Here is a 17,901-nt window from a genome sequence, read left to right as displayed (position 1 = left end):
ATCACAATCACTGGTGAGCCATTTTTGGAACAGGCTCATGGGATACTCGTCCCACGTTAGTGCCTTTTTTTTTTTTAAGATGTATATTAACTTTATATGTTTACTTCTAAAAATAAGAAGCCTGTCAAGACATTGGCATTTATTTTCTCCACTTAAATTCTGTTTTTCTTTTGTTTCAGTGTTTATCTTTGCTGTTGGGATTTTGTTAGGTATGATGTATTGTAAATTTAATAAATAAGTTTACTATTTTGCTTCTGTATGCTATGTTCTGGCTGTAGATTCCAATTTGTCAAAGAATTGTTGAAGGTAAGATTTAAAAAAAAAAAAAAAAAAAAAAAAAGGCGGTGACCCCTGGTTTGTGGGAACAAGAACAAGTCATTTAAAATGTTTAAAGTTTAAACTTTAAATTCTGGATGTACCGTTCGACACACAATGACAAATTTGCCCTCTTGTTCGTTATTCGCTACGGCGTTGATAATTTATTATCATTAGTTAGTTAGCTCTAGATTTAGCTGCGACCCGGAAGTTAAACACCGACCGGAAAAGAAAATTCGGACTAGTTTGGCATCGGCCATGGCGTTTTGTTTGTATTGACCGAATTTCGACCACATGAGCCAAGTTACGATAGTACTAGTAGGTAATTTTTTATTGTTTACATGCACAGATGCGTCCACAATAAAGGACTATTGTCTCCACGTCGGCTGCTGCCCGTCTACTTGCACGTCAGATGAAGAAAAGTAACCACGTGTTGTGAAAAGGTAACTCATGCTCAACTTTTCCACTGCATGGTCCTCTAAAAGTACATTTTTGTTTAAAAAGAACCATCGTCTCCTATTTAGTGTGTCCTCAGTTGACTCGATTAGATCAAAAGTTAAAACATTTAGTTGCGTTTTCACAATCTAACGATGCTATTGTCCAATATAAAATGTGTTAGTTTGCCTGTTAAAAAGGAGAAAGTGGGAGATAATAATAATAATAAATACAAAAACATGCAGCAGGATGAAAGAAAATCCAGTTTGAGCGCGTGAAAATAAATGTAATGCAGTGGTGTCAAAGTCCGGTCGTCGAGGGCCTGAGTCCTGAATGTTTTAGAGGTTTCCCACGTTCAACACAGCCGATTCATAAGCTCAGCAGGAGCCTGGTATTATCTCTGATCATTGAATCAGGTCTGTTGGAGTAGAGAGAACTCGAAAACATGCAGGACTCACCCAGGCCCTCGAGGACCAGACTCTGACACCTGTGTTTCTAATGAGTGTTCCTGATAGCTTGTGGGAGTAGTTAATGCTGCACTCGAGGATGGTCGGAAGTCGTATATATCAGTTAGTGTCCCCCCCGCCTTTTTTTCCCCCCATTTTCCGACCGGAAAGCGTTCGAGACGAACGTAAACAACCAAAATGGCGGATAGTGATATATTGTTAGTTTTTTTATTTTGGTCCTCAAAACTCAATTTTACCTCCAGCAAACTTACTTTCTCGCAATTTGGTTTCATTTATTGTTTCTATTGTATTTCATAAGTATTCTATATAGTTCACCGTATAATTTCATGCAGGGAGATAGATATCTAGTTTTATACTCAAGTAAATTGTGTTTTACCATTCACGGTCTGTGTTTCCGAAGGAGTCGCTCTTGTAGAGTAACGTCACTCGTAGTCCGTCGGTGAAGTTCGCGTCTTTTTTTTTTTTTTTTTTTTTTAAATCCCGACCTCGCAAGTGGAATTTCCACTGACCTGTGTATCTGGTCCGTGTACTTTTCGGCCATTCGTTTTTCCTTCTGAAGCAAGGACATGGAAAACGGGAAACAAACCGATTTCCGTTTTTTTGTTTTGATTTATATGAACAAATAACGGGAAACGAGTCGTCTCCCGTTTTTGTTGAAATAAAAATGAAAATGAAAAACGGGAAACGAGCCTTATCCGATGTTCTATTATGTGTTTATTTAGCAGAAATCTGGAAATGAAATGTGGCCATAATCCGTTTTTCGCAAGCTGGTTTCTCCTTGACCGGAAGCCGTTCATCTTTTGCGCACGTCACAAGCTGCTGCTGCTGCAGTGGAAGCTTGCTGCCCCCTAGTGTCTATTTCGAGGCCTCTGACAGACAATGATCTGAGAGCCACCTTCGGACATTTCTCTCCGAAAGTCCTCTTATTGGCAACGCCAGATGTGTAGCGATTTCACTAGACGTCATGCCGTTATTTTTCATTTCCACTATCAAGTTGTGATAGCCATCTAAAGCCATGTTTGGAAGTCCCGAAGAATAGGCGCCAACAGGGACCTCGAAATAGACACTAGGGGGCAGCAAGCTGCTACTGCAGCAGCAGCAGCGTGACGTGCCGCAAAAGATGACGGCTTCCGGGTCAAGGAGAAACCAGCTTGCGAAAAACGGTTTACGGCCACATTTCATTTCCCGATTTGTGCTAAATAAACACATAATAGAACATCGGATAAGGGCCCGTTTCACGTTTTTCATTTTCATTTTTAATTCAACAAAAACGGGAGACGACTTGTTTCCCGTTATTTGTTCATATACATCAAAACAAAAAACGGAAATTGGTTTGTTTCCCGTTTCCGTGTCCTTGCAAGTAAAAAAAAAAAAGTGGACGGTATGTGCTGCTTTGACGAACCCCTTTTTCTTTTATCGCTCAGTTTTTTTTAGACCCCAATATTCTTATTATATTAGATTTGGCAGAAGCATCTTATGTTGAATTAGTTTTCAAACTTTAATAAAATAAATACACGTTTCCTACTTTAAGCATATAATTAACATTAAGCATATAATTTATGCATGTATTTAAGGCAAGTTGTAAAATGTCTTTTTTTGTTTGTTGAATGAATTTAAAACATAAAACCATTCTATTTATGCTAAGTATTGTCTCAAATATTCTCCAATTTTGATACTGTAAAATGTACAGGATTGTATACCGAGAATTTTTTTCTTGGGAGGAGCTATATGGCGGCCTCGCGGCTTCAAAAATATTGGCCTATCGGCTATCCAGTCATATATTCAAATCAGTGGGAATTTCCGAGTTCAAGGGGGCGCTCCGTACACATGACCTCGGAAATATCCGAGTTCCGACCATCCTTGAATGCAGCATGAAAGTTTTAGAGGGCGGCGCAGCAGCGGTTAGCGAAGGCGGTCTTGTGCGGGTGATGGGCGTGAGAAGGGTGGAGTCAGCAGAGCAGAGTGAGCGGGTGGGGAGTGGCTTAGGTTGGACTGCACTGACCTGCTTACCTGACTGCATGTATCACTTGCATTCTATGAAAAATCATAAATAATCAGATTTTCATCAAAACTTCAATAATATGATATTTAGGAAGTACTGATGCGAATATTAAGAGTATTTCGGTTGTATGAAAAACTAAGTGTTTTATGCAAATTAGCACCTACAATATGCAAATGAGCATGACTGACTTCTTCCGTTTCTGTTTTCTTGACATGATCGAGGCTGTTTGGGACGTGGATGGGTCTGCCCTTCAACCATGCAATTGGAAACCTGCTTTTAGACAGGTACGTGTACTTTTTTGAGTCAAAAGTGTCATGCTGTGTGCTTGGGGAGGTGTGTCTGATGCCACTTAGCCATTTGTCAGTGAACTTTGCCTTTTGCTTGATGTACTTGGACACACACCAGAACAACATACAATGATTCTGAACATGTGCTGTTTTAAAATCACTTTGGTGTGGCCCAAATGATTGAAAAATAAATTATTTAGAAAATGTTTCAAATAAAAATAAAATACTTTAAATAAAAATAAATAAAAACTTTTTTCAAATGTATTTTTTAAAAATCAATTCGGTTGACATATTATGTTGCCTACTTATTAAAATAAATACTATTTGTACAAAAAAATAAAAAATAAATCTTCAAAGCACATGTCCAGGAGCATTGAATGATGTACTTGTTGTCTGGTTCCACGTGTGGCAGTGTTGTGTAGTCGATGAATTGGGTTTGGCCTAAAGAGAGATGGGTCAGCCAGTTGGTTTTTGGTTGCACTCATGTACCGAGTGACTTTCCAAAATGGCCAAATTGTTAGGTACACCCTAGTTGTTGTCTTGACTAATGTATGCTGTGTGCTTGAGGAGGTGTGTCTGATGTCACTTAGCCATTTGTCAGTGAACTTTGACTTGCGCTTGATGTACTTAGACACACCAGAACAACATACAATGATTCTGAACATGTGCTGTTTTAAAATCACATTGGTGTGGCCCAAATGATTGAAAAATAAATTCTTTAGAAAATGTTTCAAATAAAAAATAAATAAAAAGTTTTTTCAAATGTATTTTTTAAAAATCAATTAGGTTGACATATTATGTTACCTACTTATTAAAATAAATACTATTTGTACAAAAAAAAAAAAATCTTCAAAGCACATGTCCAGGAGCATTGAATGATGTACTTGTTGTCTGGTTCCACGTGTGGCAGTGTTGTGCAGTCGATGAACTGGGTTTGGCCTATAGAGAGATGGGTCAGCCAGTTGGTTTTTGGTTGCACTCATGTACCGAATGACTTTCCAAAATGGCCAAATTGTGAGGTACACCCTAGTTTGTTGTCTTGACTAATGTATACAGGTTATGATAATAGACAGACAAGTCATGAGGTGTCAGTGTACCTAATCAAGTGTCCAAATATTAGGTACACTCTTAGTCTTAGTCTATTTCTTGACCATGTGGACATAATCTATTGACAGATAGATCATGAGTGGACAGTAGAGCCTCTGCATGTTGTTCCATTTGGTGTGTGAACTTCAACATGGTATTAAGGGATGTGTGCTACTACAAATGCACATAGAAATAGTTTTAAAATTGTTCTGCTTTTACTGATGATTAATGCTAACCATTCATTTTTAACTGTGGCATTTTAAATGACAATTTGGCATCATTACTTACTGTCAGTTTTTTTTTCTTTCTTTGTTTTTTTTTTTTTGGTTGAGCTGGTAGCATTGGACTTAGCTGTGAAGTGTTGTGAAATGGCACTGATGTCTGGAAACCTGGAAGTTGGAACTTGTGGCATCTACCCCATAGAGAGTTGGGTCAGCCAGTTGGTTTTTGGCTGCGCTCATGTACCGAATGACTTTCCAAAATGGCCAAATTGTGAGGTACACCCTAGTTGTTGTCTTAACCAATGTGTACAGGTTATGATCGTATATAGACAAGTCATGAGGCTTCAGTCAATACGTCTCAAGTGTACCTAATGAAGTGTCCAAATATTAGGTACACTCTCATTTCTTAAATGCACATAGAAATAGTTAAAAAAAAATTGCGAAAAATTGTTCTGTTTTTACTGATGATTGTACATGCTAACCTTTGTTAATTATTTTTAACTGAGGCATTTTAATGATATTTTGGCATCATTACTTACTGTCATTTTTTTTGATTGAGCTAGTTAGCATTTGACTTAGCTGCGAGCGCAAAGTGTTGTACTTTGATGTGAATAAGCATGACTGACTCGTTTTGTTTTTGTTTCCTGACAGGATGGAGGAGGTCTTGGATTAACACGCAGCCAACAGCCTCAAGACTTGAGGACATGTGGATGGGTCTGTGCTACATTGACAGCAAGCTGCTCAAGGACAGGTGTGTGCGCTATTTGAAGGCAAATGTTGTGTGCTTCAGGTATGTGATGTCACTAAGCCATTTGTCATTGTTTAAAAAAAAAACTTTGGCACATGTCCAGAAGCATCGAAAGATGTTTTCTGTTAGTGTGTTTTTTATGTTTTGTCCCATGTAGAGATGGGTCGCTTGTGCTCATGTGACATCACACACCCACACAACATGGTGTCGTGTGCTGCTGCTTCCATGTACAGCCTGTCGACCAACATTTGTAACTTGAGTCCAACATTATTGCTGTATCCAAAAAAACTGCTTGTCTGAAGTCAAATATATTGTTCAACTGGAATCAGTGTCTCCGTGTTTTATTTCTAATTGCACGTTGAGTTTTCAAATTGTGACTATTTGTCATTGTCATGCGGTTGTATTCTCATTTTTTGAATGGATTGCAAGTGGATTGTTCCGGTTGTTCTAGAAGATTTTTGGCTTCACGTCCGACCTGGCTTTCTCGGTTCATTTTCAAGGCCAGATGGCGCGATTTTGAGCATGAATCGAGGAAGTCTGCTCGTACCAGAGGCCAAAACATCTTCAAGAACAACCCGAACAATACACTTGCAATCCATTCAAGGCCCAAAAAAATGTTTTCTTGCTGCCATTAAGCTTCAACATGCAAATGAATGGACAAAGCTCCACCCACTTTTGGGAAAGTCCTAATTAATTTGCATAAGTGACCACACCCTCTAAGATTGGGCCAATCAGCTGGCTGTATGCAAATAAATTTGCATAGCCACACCCACTTTTTCACACCAGACAGGTATATTGCTAAATTTGCATAGCCACGCCTACTTATGCAAATCACCAGATTGAAAAATTTGCATAAACCCCACCCACTTATTGAGCCAACCAATCAGATTCTGGTACTATTACTGAACCTACCAATCAGATTGCTTCCTGCTCAGTAGCTTGCATAGTCCCACCTACCATGCAACTTGGCCCCACCCTTTTTTTTTTTTTTTTACAGGTTACATTTTGTGAAACTAAGGTTTTGTAATGTTACAAGAAGAGTTCAGAAAAGATTCAATTTGCCAACTTTATTTTTTTGTAGTGCACATGAAGGGCAAAAAATAACATGACTTAATTGCTGTGTCCTTGTCACCAGGTGAATTGAGCAAGCTGGAGCAGATTGTGTGGGCCCAAGACAAAACACAGAAAAGATAAAATTTGTCAACTATTTTGCAGTGTACATGTTGAATGGCAAGCAAAAAAAAATAAAAAAAACAAGTGGAAAATAACTTAAAAAGTTGTAAAAAATTAAACTTAAAGTTGGATGACTTGATTGCCGTCTCGTCATCACCAGGTCAACTCGTCAGCAAGCCAAAGCAGAGCATGTGGCCCTAAGACAAAAACAGTGAGGCAAGTCAACTTTTGCAGCAAATGTTATTGAAATAACGAAACCCACCAGCACAGAAGGGGATCTGGGCCAATCGCTCACACTGCTGCATCGCCTGTGGCAGAAATAGAGACTCGCCGAGTCTAAAATGTTCAAAGCTTACCGTTAAATTGTGTCAACTTCTTCCAGCTGATGGCATCAATGCAGCACCAAGAAAACAAGTGTTGGACAACAGTCACTGCCTAGTGAAGGATGCTACACACACACACAAAATAGAGAACTTTTGACTGCAGGAAATATTTGATGCAAGATGAAACTCACCCGTGCAGAAGACGACCTGCGAGTTGTTTCTGGGACTGTCAGTGATGACGCAGCTGCATTCACAGGAAGAAGACCACGAAGAAAACATTTTGGTCACATGGCTTGGCTTACTCCAACCTTTCACTTTGCAGTTCGGCAGTGGACAAACAGGAACTAAGCAATGAACAGTCCAACTTCTACTTCACGTTAACATGTGCCCCCCCCCAAAAAAAACAAAAAACAAACACATTAGCAGTCAAGTTAGCTTTATTTATATAGCACTTTCAAACAGGACAGATGTTTGTCTTTCTCTCCCCACAGGTACAGGCTCTTGGTGGCCAGGCAGACAGGAACCCTCCAGTTTTGGAGGAGTAGTTTAGCTTCTCCATGGCCCAGAGATGCTTTGGCACCACCTAGTGGACATAAGTAGAAGAAAACCAACGTTAACTCATTAAACGCACCTTTTTGAGGGTCCCAAGTGAAGTGCAGTGCAGTTCAAGTCAGCGTCGGGAAAACTACAAAAAGGGATGTTCAAAAATATGTATCAAATGTTAACGTCAGCCATTTTGTTTTGCAGCATGCTCACCCAGCCTCTTACACAATTCTTATGCCTCAGGCAGCTCAAGTCAAGATGCAGTTTTTACCTGCACGCAGAAAAGCAACATGTCAGTAATGGTCAGTGCAAGTCACATGACATGTTCTTACCCTCCTTCAGTCTTGTCCAGGACAACAACTACAACGTGAGGCCAAACAGACAACTTGTTTTTCGAGAAGCCTACAGAGTGGAGTTAACAATGAGGTAGTGTACAGCACAACATTTTGCAATCCTGGCCCTTAGAAATTCATACATTTTTGCTTGTAATGTCGCACCTGAATCACATCACTCGAAGCCTCCTGTTGGCATTCAGAATGTTGTAGCTCATCTTCACCATGTGCTGAAACTAATTAAAACATGATTTCACATTTTAATGTGTATGAGTGTTTGTGTCTCACCAGTGACGAGAACAGGACTGAGCTGGACACAGTGCGTGTCAATGGCATGCTGGCTGGGTTGAAAGATACAGTGACATTTAGAAACATGCAAGTACATTTAGCCAGGGGACAGAAAGAGGAGGGAGGAGGAAAAAAATAAAATAAAGTGCAATTTCATTTCAAGGGAAGTCCATTTGCTTCAAGATGCAAAAGCCTGTGGACAAATTAAAAGTTCAGAGTTAATAGTTATTGAATTGAATGTACAAACGCTGGCAACCTACCTTCTGCCAAACTGCTCTTAGACGCTGGAAAAGAAAAAAAAGGGAGTTAGTTAAGAAGTACGCCGTGTTATTCAACATCTTCCATTTCAAAGTGCCATTTAATAAAAGTTTTAATAAATAAAGTACTTACCGCGAGCATTTATCGCTAAACATGTCAAATATGAGTTTGTGTCATTTTAGCACGCGGTTGACGTTAATTTGACCGCAATCGACCAAACATTTTAGCTAGCATGCTAGCAAGGTGTTTGCACGGTGAAAAGGTGAACATGTTAAGTTACAATCACGAGAGTACGAAGAATGTGCAAACAAACCATTTGTCAAAGCTTTTGGTCATCTTGTCGAGATGAGTGGAGACCAGCAGGCGGACGATGTCGACGTGATGCTGTCAGACTGGTGAAGAAAAGAAGGATCTCTCGTTCAATTAGTCACACCTTAAATAGGTTTTCGGCAACAACGTCATCACGTGCTTTTTTTTTTCAAAAGCTTTATTTAACTAAGAGACCCACACACAAAAAAAAAAAAGTATTTCGACTGCATGTGGACAGAAAATCCCGATGAGTTCGGAAAATTGAACGGTGCTGGGATCGAACCACGGTGGTCTGAACCGAAGCGCGTTGCGTTAGCCATTTGACTAAACTCACATGTTGGCTCTGTTCCCTGAGGTCATACTTATCCTATGAGGTAACAAATGGAATTTGGAACTGGACCACTGATTCTATGAAAAGAAGCGAAAGATCTCGTGTTTCCAAAGTCGAGATGGTCGAATGGTATACGACTTTGCCTTTGGTTTACTTGTTCTCGGGTTCGAGACTCGCTTTCTGCAATCTATTGATTGCGTCATATAAGTTTATGTAGTTCGAAAGTGCACAAGCGAGGATCGAACCCGGATCACTTGAACCGGAGGCAAAGTTTTATACCAGTCGGCCATCATGGTTGAAGTTTTTCGGCGTGTTATTTTTTGTATTTGTAGAATTTCCACAGGAGTATATGGCCCTAATAAATTCAATAAGATCCGAAATAGGCAACACAGGGTTTAGTTGAGTGGTCTGTAAAACTAAAGTTTCGGTTACCACAAACCCAGAGACGGGTGCGAAGCCCGATATTTTCTGCTTTTGTGGGTAGTTCTCAAATTATTGAAAATGAGGAGAGCGCGAGGATCGAACGCGATGCCACCAGTACGAGAGTCGGTGTCTTTTTCCATTGGTCTATCTGTTTACGGTGCCGGCGATGAAAAATTTTGAAGGTGATGAGTTCGCTTCTTGTAATCCGAAATCTCGCTGAAGGGCACCCGCAACCGTCACCCCGCCCCACTAGCCATTAACACCATCAGATTCCCGGGGGTGCGGGGTTGGGTGTGGGGTTTGGGGGGAATTACTTTCAATTCCCTCATCCACGTCTTTGTAGCCAGCTATGTAATCTACTCAAGTAGGAATCCAACGATTGGATTGTTTCATATATTAACAGCTCACGAACCAGTCAAATCTATTTCAACCCTGAATGTAGTTACTCCAGTCATCCGCAAGAGGGCAGTATTGCATCGTATCTCATACTGAAAACACGGACGCCATGTTGTTACCACCATCGGCCACAGGAGGGGGCGTGCGCTCAAGCGACACAGCGCTGTGGAGAGCTTTTGGCCAACTCAGTTTCACAGCTATACTACGCTGTGATTTGTCAACTACTGGTCACATGACATATGGACGCCATGTTGTTCCCCAGCTACTGCGATTATATAATGTATTGCAATCGGCGTTTCCACTTTCATGTTCCAGTCATGCCTTGTTGCTCAGCATAGCGCGTTGCTCACAACGCATGCGTCGGTTCATTGGAGACCCACAGGGGAGGAAATTATGGGAAGTGGAAGTCAAATGAGAGGAGTGGAAAGCAAATAGCACTTCATTGTTGTACAAAGTAAAGTAAAATAACACGATTCGAAGTAGGTGGGACTGCATAATGCAGCCTTCGACCTTGTAGCAAGAGTTATAATTGAAAATACAATTATAATTGATTTTAATTATCCTACCTGTACAAAGTGAATGGAATTATTGATTTTAACTCTTGATAAAACAGGGCCTATAATGTGGAAAATGGTTACTGTAGAAAGCCATTGATAAAAATTAAAAAGTAAATATGACAATTGGTTGTCAGTTACACAGAAATCGTTTAAATATCCATTTAGGACCATATATTCATTATGACCAACAAATTACAGCGGAACCTGTTATAATACATTCATTTGGTACTGTGAAAAATTGGCTTTCTTATCAAGTATCTTGTTTGTTATATCAGGAGCCAAAGACAGGAGATAAAGCAAATCCATGTAATCAGATCTCTTATTTGAACATATGTGTTATGTATGAACACACTGATACATTTCTAGCATTCACAACGTTGAAAATCAAAATCCATGTACAGTAAATATACCATGTACTAGTAATAGCCTGTATCATACATGCAGTGTATTCCTTAGAATATTGGTTTGTCAAATACATCAAAGGTTAAAAAATACAACAAAGGGAAAATATAAAAGAAAGTGCACACCTAGTTTGTGAAAGAAAGTTATTTTTGCGTGGCCAGAGTCGTTTTTCCTCGAAAACTTTCACCACGACAGAGCGGTTTACCCAGATGCGTTAGCACCCTCTAGTGGATAGAAACCGAACCGTTTTAATAAGCAGGAAAATCTCAAACACTGCAAAATATCGCAACATTCGTTGAAGTGATGTTCAGATTTAGGTCAACGTAATTTTATTTACAAGAGCATTTTAAGTGACACATTCTAGGTGACAACAGCAACAACTTTGTTAACAACAGTGACATTTAAAAACATGTCCAGAAGTATGCGATGATGTTGCAAAGTACATGGCACTTACTTTTGATTCCAGTCAGTGAGAGGTGTCAGATGGTTGCATGTGCCCACTGCTCACGTCAAATTTTTATCGTTCCAAATATATTTTTTTTAAGTTATGTGATGTGTATAAATTGAGAGTTTAAGTATTCTTCGTAATCAAGCTTGATTTTTTTTTGCAGAGTCAACATTAAATCACAAAGCAAACAAGTTACAAGTTGGTTGACAGTCTTGCTCGTGCCTGCGTGTGGCGACGTGGTCGGCCAGGAAGAAGAGCGGGGACCTAAGACAAAAAAAAGGGGGTGGGGCGTGGGGTTAGGATTAATGTCCACTTGTATTTGTTTTGAAAATTCAGGCATTCAATCAAACTTTATTTATATAGGACTTTTCATACATCAAAAATACAACTCAAAGTGCTGTGTAATTAAAGCATCCATAATACAATATCAATAGAAAACCCTCACACATACAAGAAGTATGTAAAAAGACATGTTGGGGCACAGAGAAACCATGTGAGGAAAAGCAGTCAATGCGAGCTTAACCACACTGATGCTAAATGCTAGCTTGGTTGACAGTTCAACATTGTCCAAACTGTGTGATTGACATGCACATGGCCAAAAAAAAAAACACAAAAAAAAGTGCATAATATCAGCCTAGCATACCCACAAAAAATCTCAAGAGACCATGCTTAACTCATTCATTTTTCACTGAAGTAATTCCCTTTGCTCCTGGCTGTTTTACTGGATTTTGACTGATTTTGCAATGCCCACAGAATATTTTGCTATATTTGTTATAAAAACATGGAACCTCCCAAAAAAAAGATTAGCATCTCTTCTTTCATCAGGAAAAAATATATTTCTATGTTTCCGTTTTGCAGCAATTAGCATTAGAATTTAGCTACGTTTCATCATTATTCACAAATCTGTTTAAAACTGTGGCAAAAGTTTTTTTGCGTTATGGCCCTGGTTGATCTCTTACACTCTGCTGCCAGCAGGCCGTTTTTGTAATAACTACAATTGATTCAAGCATTCTCTTCAGCTCAGAGGCTGCATCAAAGCCTTCTGTATGCTCTAGCATACAGAACAAACAAACAAAAAAACGTATAAATATGTCTTTGGGAGTTAAAAAGACATGCAGGAAGTTGTACACGTTGCTGTCTTTTTCAGGGTCATTTCCAGGGATCCTTGTCCGCTTGTACATTTTTAAACATTATAAATAATAAATAGCCAAGAAAATCACCTTCATACAAAGCTATCACAAACTGTAAACAACAAATAAAGTCAGTGTAAGAAATGATTTATTTTTTTATTTTTTATTTTTAGCACCTGATGCGGCGTATCCCTGTAAACGTCTGCATGTCAAATGAGACGTGATCACCATTTTAACGTGGCAGCTGCCCACGTCACGGCTCGTTATGAAGCCAATGCACCGTCATCAACTCTTGCAATAAGTCTTGAAACACAACACATTGTCACCTAAAAAAAAAAAAAAAAAAAATCCTGCCCAAAAAAAATGTGTTTTGACTCCTTTTGGAGACACGCGCACACACTTGACGCCTGCCTTTCCTCTGTTAACACCTCCGCTCGCAAACACCGAGGTGCCGGGCCAGGATGCATTTTGTCGTCACTTGCACTTTGGGGCACAACCGCAGTGCAATCAAAACATGAAGGCATATGAAAATATTTGACAAGATGGCGGTGGACGACGACGAGTGAAAACTGGGAGCCTCAGTTGGCCGATTGCACTTGATTGCATCACCAGTTTCAATTCTGGCATCTAAAATGGCTGACGTTTGCTTACACATGCCCGTCCCGCAATCCTCTGGTCAGCGTTGCCGTGGTTACCATAACCGGCCGATGATGACTGATTCATCTCGCCTGTTTTCGGGTCTCAAGTGCAGTCCGGAGACGTCACTCCTCGGCCCCCCGTTTAGTCTACAGTTGAACTCAACTTTCACAAATATTTACATTAGGGGTGTCATGCGATTTACATTTTTCATCGTAATTAAACTCATGACTTCAATAGTTAACTCACGATTAATGGCTAATTTTATCTGTTCTACGTGTACAATAAAATGTACAATCAAATATTTTTTCTACGTTTTCATACTCTTGTTAACATAAAAGTGGGGGGAAAAATGGCCGCATCTTTGAGTCATTGATACAGTAATTTCATAAAAATTCATAAAATTGAGTTTAAAAAAAAAAAAAAAAGAAAAAAGATGAACTGTTCTATAAAAAAATGAATTGAGATTCTTTTGTGTTGTTATTTTTCTGCCACTAGATGGCATAATTGCATTTGTAAGACGGTGACAGCTCAGTGCATTTTTCTTTTCATAGTAAGAGCTATCTAATCTTGAATGTGAAGTTCTTGTGAAATTCTGCACATTTTTCAAACTGTAAAATATAATTTGACCCCAGTCTCCACAAATATATGCATTCTGATTACATTTATTACTACTAACATTTTGACGTGGACGTGTTGCGACTGGAATTTCCCCAGTACAGGCTTTCCAAATAATAATAATTGTATTTATTTTTGTTGTTGCGCAAAAGCATACCAGAGGCTTTGATGCGGTTTCTGACATGAAGAGGTGGCTTAAAGCAATGAGAGTTGTTAAAAACACAACCATCAGGTGGCAGCAGAGTATAAGAGATCAGCCAGGGCTATGTTGCAACAAGCTCTGTTTGTCATTGTTTTCACCAGGAATGTGAATATTGATGAAACGTAGCTATATTCTAATGCTAATGGCTGCAAAATGGAAACAGATACAATTATATATTTTTCCTGATGAAAGAAGAGACTCTAACCTTTGTTTTTGTATGTTACATGTTTTGATAGCAATAGAACACAATATTCTGTGGGCCTGTCAAAGTTGAGTTTCTTCAATGAAAATGGCTGGGAGTTAAAAAAAAAAAAAATACAATAAAAAATAGTGTCTCTTTCCGTTAACTGGAAAGGATACATTTGTGGTCATTCCGAGAATTTGCTCCATCCAACTTCTCCTGATACTGCCAGGTATCGATTACCCACGTTGGGGGTGGGGGGTGAGTGGGGTCATTCGAGGGCAAGCGAGAGCTCGACCGTGACGTCCCGACACAATCGCGAGGTTGCACACCCCGCAAACTTTAACCCCAGCTCAAGGCCACATCGCTCCAACCTCCAACCTGGGTCTGGTAGGAAGGTCAGGGTTCCCGCTCAGGATCCGAGGCGGCACGCCAGACATGCTTTGAAGGCTGCAGGTTCGCGCTCACTGCGGTTTTTTTGTTGTTGTTGTTGCAGTTAAAGCAGCACACTTTCTTTTTGTGAGCTTCTAATTGGAACACTGCACTTTGACAAATTTTGACATTTCCATTTATGGATTGGTCGCAGGACTGGGCGACACGACCTGAAATGAAACAGAATATTTGTTTCTGATTGGAACATTTGGTTTTTTCCTGACATGACTTAGTGAAGCGCTCTCTTTTAAACACCATTTTGGTGAAGTTGAGGGTTCCTTTGCAGCCATTTTTAGGAACGTTTCATGCCTAAATGGGTATGGAAGGACTGAATATATGGAAATCAGTGAGATGAGTTGTTTGAATCAAGTGCTAGCAAAACATTATCAAAGAAAACCGAAGTTTCCGATGCTGTGACATTACCCTGAAAGCACCATTTTGCTTGCGTAGCATTAGCAACTAGCAAGTGTGTAGCGTACGTTATTCTGGTTATTCTGTTGTCCGTAAGCGTCCTTTAAGCTAATGGCACCACAGTTGGAGTAAAACTGTAAAACTAAATACACAACGTTAAGAATTACAACCACTGTATATTTAAATACAAAACATGCTTCGTTTTTAAAACAGGAAGTTAACAGGAAGTTGGCAAATGCTAACAGGAAGTTAGCATCAACTTCAGGAGTGTTTTTTCCTTTAAATAACAAATATCCACACACAAATCTTGTGGGAACATGTGCCCACAGATGAGATAACACTTTCAATTGAACAATTCTTCCCAATGTGTGAAAAACGAGTTATTTTAATAGAATTAAATCGCAACTTTTTTTCTGTACTCACTTTAACTGTGTACTCCATGGATGCACGGCACCACACTGCCCCCAAGAGCCCAAAATGCACAGAAAAAGTCAGTATTTGTTCTTACTTTTTCTTCAGTTGCTATTATTTTAGTTTATTCTCATTTCAATTTCATAGTGATTTTATTTTGTCATTGTCCTTTCAAGTTATATTGTGAAGTTGATATTTCAAGAATTCAAAGACTTTCTTTTCTCAAAATTCAAGGCTTAACACACATTTCTACATGACATGGCACGAAATACAATCCCCGAGGTCCCAGGTTAGCCCAGTAAGTACAAGACTTGTGAAAGTAACACAAGATGAAAATATATATCAAAGAAATTGTTAATGCTTTACAGCAGTTGTAAACAAGTAAGAATGGTTTTATTATTGACACAAATCTATACAATAACCTTGTATACGTCATGAAATGTTTCTGATATTGGCTTGTCATTCAAAGCAGAGAATCTTAATAGCAAAGGTTTGTGTGTAAGTGGCATCCATTGAAAAGGAATTGAGAAAGTGGTTCATTTTATGCCTTAATAAATAATCGGCAGATTAATCGGTAATCGGTAGCTTTTTCTGCCAAAAAAAATCGGTATTAGCCTCAAAAAATGCATATCGGTCGGGCCCTAAAATTTTCTTTCATGTAACTTAACAAAATGTTTCCTGTTGCTCGTCTGCCAGGTAACAAAATTGTCCTCATTTACACAAAATTGTCGAAGCAGCGGGGCGCACTTAACGAGGCATCAAACGTAGGACGAAAGGCGAGCACCGGGACGTCGGCAAATCTTTCTTGGCAAGCCTCCCGACAACCTGTTGCGGGACCCCCCGCCCCTCTCGCTGCCCCGGAGCGTCGTGGCTCAGAATGTTACAAGGGCTGCGAATCGATTGCCCCGAGACTGCTGCCAAACGCCCTCGCCGTGCCATCCGTCCAGCCCCACCGCCACAGCTTTCACTCGACACCCATGTGTTCTTATTTCGGGGGTGAGCGTGACGGAAGCGGGGGGGCCCCCAGGTTGAGGCGTCCCACCTGGCCGCCTGAGCCAGCGGATCAGCCGACAGCGAGGAGGGCTGATGTTAGCTGTAACTGCAATTCCAGACCTTCACCTGCCAGCCTCCCCCCCTTTTTTTTTTTTTTTTTTTTTTTTTTTTAATAATCACCATCACCCAACACTTCATCTGACATCACCCAGCGAGATGGGAGAGTTGCTTGAATCGAGTCCTTCCAGAACCGTTTGGTCATGTTGCTGATTTCAATACAAATGTGTAAGATTTTGGTGACGTTGCAAATGCTAAAAAAAAAAAAAAAAGAAGTCATGAATGTTGAGTGTTGAGATCAGTTTCAAGTTGGAAACATTATTGTGATAACTTTTCAAGGACATAACATGAATGTGTGGAAAAACTGTGCTGGGTTGATTGAATAGAGTCCGACCAGACCTGTTTAGGAATGCTGCGGTTTCCCAACTGAAAGGTCTCGCGATGTTAGCGAAGAATTTTAGTGAAAGCTATTTTGAACATTTAAGCAATATAGCATTATTTGAATGAGGTCCAATTGGACCTGTTTAGTACTTAGTAGCAGAAAGCTTTGTAGATCTGAGGTCAATAAAAGCATCTACCTACAGGTACATCTTGAACGGCAGTCTGAATGGACCCAGATATATATATATATATATATATATATATATATATATATAAAATAATACATCTCTGCCAACACCTTATCCGACGTCTCCCCGCGAGATGGAAGCGTGACAATCGGGAAACAACGGCTGTTAGTTACAGAAAATGCATTATCGGCGTGAGCCGGGCCAGAGGAAGTGGTGGGATTACGGCGGGCGAGGGCGAGGCGAGCGCGGGCAAGGGGGGGGCCGGCTCCCTCCTGCTCTCTCCGCAGTAAAGTGTCCAGATTTACAGGCCCTCTGGGGGGGGGGGGGGGGGGGGGGGGGGGGAGACACACGGATACGCAGTCCTCATCCCGTCCAAAGTGGACAGCTCCTGATTTTAAGATCATCTTAAATCAGAATGTGACAGACGTCAACGGGGGCGCCGGGGGGTCAGGGAGCCGCGGAGATTGGGTTCGTTTGGAAGAGACCAGAATCACTTCATTTGTTCAAATGCCAAACAATTTCTATTAGTACGTGTTGAGCAATGTTGGTGAATTGACACATTTTCCATTCCGATTGTACACATACTGCTTTATGACTAATGCTGAATATTTAAATATAGTGACATGTTTTCACAAATATTTGTGTATTTAAGAGAAGATAACCTTTATTAGTCTCACAAGGAACTGGAATATAGCAATTTTGGTCAACATGTTCAATGAATATCGGTACAAATATTGATTGTGTTTAATGAACATGCTTATGTTTTATGAAAATTATAAGTACTGTATTTTATGAATATTGATCCGGTTTTTACAAATATTATACTTATACATCTTGTAAATATTAGATGTGTCTCACAAATATGACATTATTTGTTCTGAATACTGTTTTTTACAAACTTTGGTATGTGACTTACG

General features: G+C 39.8%; 1 long non-coding RNA gene across 1 annotated transcript; it reads left to right on the top strand.

Moving 5' to 3' along the window:
• The first annotated feature begins 533 nt into the window (after positions 1 to 533).
• LOC144003494 (uncharacterized) lies at positions 534 to 8,196 on the top strand. Its single transcript, XR_013279001.1, has 4 exons — positions 534 to 758; positions 3,441 to 3,503; positions 5,465 to 5,564; positions 6,697 to 8,196. It is a non-coding gene; the product is annotated as an uncharacterized LOC144003494 (long non-coding RNA).
• Positions 8,197 to 17,901: the final 9,705 nt, after the last annotated feature.

The sequence above is a fragment of the Festucalex cinctus genome, chromosome 16 (assembly GCF_051991245.1).
Source record: "Festucalex cinctus isolate MCC-2025b chromosome 16, RoL_Fcin_1.0, whole genome shotgun sequence".
Taxonomy (NCBI): Eukaryota; Metazoa; Chordata; class Actinopteri; order Syngnathiformes; family Syngnathidae; genus Festucalex; species Festucalex cinctus.
This window is presented reverse-complemented; position numbering and strand designations above follow the sequence as displayed.